This window comes from Aegilops tauschii, chromosome 5, assembly GCF_002575655.3.
Source record: "Aegilops tauschii subsp. strangulata cultivar AL8/78 chromosome 5, Aet v6.0, whole genome shotgun sequence".
In the NCBI taxonomy this organism is placed as follows: Eukaryota; Viridiplantae; Streptophyta; class Magnoliopsida; order Poales; family Poaceae; genus Aegilops; species Aegilops tauschii.
The window spans coordinates 108,238,287-108,241,528 of NC_053039.3; positions in this window are offsets into that span (position 1 = coordinate 108,238,287).

Sequence of the window (3,242 nt, forward strand, 5' to 3'; positions counted from 1 at the left end):
TGGGTTCCTAAGACCCTTGTTACTAACATCAAAGGACCCATTACAAAATGGGTACCTAAAACCAAGCATTGATCTCTTGTAGGTGTTTGCTTCCGGTGGGGGATCATGGTTGCTCGATAGTGGAGCTACAAATCATATTACCGGAAGCAAGGACTTGGTGGTGGACGTGCACAAGATTCCATCTATGCCCACCAATGTCGAGTGGGATGATGCCTCGTCTTCTAAGGTATTGGGACTCGACAAAGTTGTCATTTCTCATGATCTCACGATCGAGAAGGTCATGCTAGTTGAGTCCCTTGCATACAATTTACTTTCCGTTCGTCAACTTGCTATCATGGGCTTTGCCACTTTCTTTGATATTGATACCGTGGCCCTCTTGTGGAGCGAGACTCTTAAAGTAGCCTTTGTTGGGCATGTTGAGAACAGTCTCTATGTGATTAACTTTTCGGAGCGACCCACTAAGACCGCGACATGCCTAATGGCTAAAGTTGACGTGGGATGGCTTTGGCATCGCCATTTAGCCCATGTCAATATGAGATCTTTGCAAAGTCTTCTCAAGGGGGACCATGTCCGTGGACTAACGAACGTTAGTTTTGCTAAAGATCGTGCTTGCAGTGCTTGTATCGAAGGAAAGCTTCATGAGAAGGCTCACCCTCCCACGACTCTCATTTACTCGAAGAGGCCCTTGGAGCTCCTTCATTTGGATCTCTTTGGGCCTCCATCCTTTGATAGTCTTGGGGGTAGAAAATATTGCTTGGTAATTGTGGATGACTATTCTAGATACACTTGGGTGTATTTTTTCAAGAGGAAGAGTGAGACCCAACAAACGGTCATTGACTTTGCAAATGAAGCCCAACGTCAACACAATGCAAAGATCTTGACTATAAGAAGTGACAACGGCACCGAGTTCAAGAACTACACCCTGGATGAGTTTCTTAGTGATGAGGGGATCAAGCATCAATATTCTGCACCTTACACCCCTCAACAAAATGGTGTTGCGGAGAGGAAGAACCGGACGTTGATGGATGTGGCAAGGACCATGATGGCGGAGTTCAAGTCTCCATACAAGTTTTGGGCCGAAGCCATCAACACCGCGTGTCATGCTTCAAATCGGCTCTATCTCCGCAAAGGCTTGAACAAGACTCCATATGAGATACTCACCGGTAACAAGCCCAACCTCAAGTACTTTCGGGTGTTCGGGTGTAAGTGTTTCATTCTCAAGAAAGGTGTTCGTTTGTCTAAATTTGAGACTAGAGCTCATGAGGGCATATTTGTTGGTTATGCTACAAACTCCCATGCTTACCATGTTCTCAATAAGTCCACAGGACTTATTGAGGAGACGTGTAACGTGGAGTTTGATGAGAATAATGGCTCCCAAGTGGAGCAAAGTGGTACTTGTGATGTAGGTGATGAAATTCCTCCCCAAGCCATAAGAAGAATGGGTGTTGGATATATCCTGCCCATTGAGGAACCCCTTGTGGCCGAAGGAGAAGGACAATGCTCCACTCAAGTGGAGCCATCACCAACCCAAGACCCACACGCTTCCGAAGAACAAAGTGAAGGCCCTCAACCTCGTGAACAAGATCAAGGGCAAGATCAACCTCAAGATGGTGGTGATCCACCAAATGATGCCCAAGGTCAAGTTCCTCCCCTCGAGCAAGTTCAAGATCAAGAACAAGCTCAAGACGACACTCAATATGATCAAGTAACCCCTCCTCACTTCACTTCCGAGGAGGAATTGGAGCGTTGTGCCGCTAAGATCGCTTCCAAGCTCACCACCAAAGGTCATCTCATGGAGAATGTGGTTGGAAGCCTAAGAAAGGGGGTAAGCACTCGTAGACAATTAGCAAACTATTGTGAACATCATGCGTTTGTTTCTTGTGTCGAACCCCAAAAGGTTTATGAAGCGCTCGAGGACCCGGATTGGCTCAACGCCATGCATGAAGAACTCAACAACTTCGAACATAACCAAGTGTGGAAGTTAGTGCCAAGGCCAACCGGAAATCATAATGTCATTGGAACCAAGTGGATATTCAAGAACAAGCAAGACGCTCATGGAATCATTGTTCGCAACAAGGCTCGTTTGGTGGCACAAGGCTACTCCCAAGTCGAGGGTATCGACTACCGTGAAACCTTTGCCCCCGTCGCTCGCCTTGAATCTATTCGTTTGTTGATTGCCTATGCTTCTCATCATAATTTCACATTGCAACAAATGGATGTGAAAAGTGGTTTTCTTAATGGTCCCATAAATGAGTTGGTATATGTCAAACAACCCCCCGGGTTCGAAGATCCCTATTTCCCCGATCATGTGTATCAACTCCACAAGGCGCTCTATGGCCTTAAACAAGCCCCACGTGCGTGGTATGAGCATCTTACGGAGTTGTTACAAGATCGTGGATTCGAAATCGGGAAAATCGACCCCACTCTTTTTACTAAGAAGGTCAAAGGGGAGTTGTTTGTGTGCCAACTATATGTTGATGATATTATTTTTGGTTCCCCTAACAAAGCCTTCAATGAAGAATTTGCCGCTCTCATGACCTCAAAGTTTAAGATGTCTATGATGGGAGAGTTGAAGTTCTTTCTCGGATTCGAAATCAAACAAAGAAGAGAAGGAACCTTCATCAACCAAGCCAAATACACTCAAGACATGCTAAAGAGATTCAAGCTAAGTGATGTCAAGCCGGCTTCCACTCCAATGCCCACCAAGTGCCAACTTGACATTGATCCCAATGGTAAAGCGGTGGATCAAAAGGTATATCGCTCCATGATTGGATCCTTGCTTTACCTTTGTGCATCTAGACCGGATATCATGTTGAGTGTGGGATATGTGCACGGTTTCAAGCCGCACCTAAGGAAAGCCACTTTGTGGCGGTCAAGCGAATCTTTCGATATTTGGCTCATACCCCAAACTTTGGCCTATGGTACCCAAGAGGAGCAAACTTCAAGCTTGTAGGTTATTCGGACTCCGATTGGGCGGGAGACAAAGTGGATAGGAAGTCCACTTCCGGAGGGTGCCAATTTCTTGGTTGCTCTTTGGTAAGTTGGTCTTCTAAAAAGCAAAGTTGTGTGTCTCTCTCGTCCACCGAAGCGGAGTATGTGGCGGCCGGAAGTTGTTGTGCACAACTCTTATGGATGAGGCAAACTTTAAAGGATTACGGTGTCATTTGTGACAAAGTACCTCTTTGGTGTGACAATGAAAGTGCTATCAAGATTTCTCTCAACCCGGTGCAACACTTCAAGAC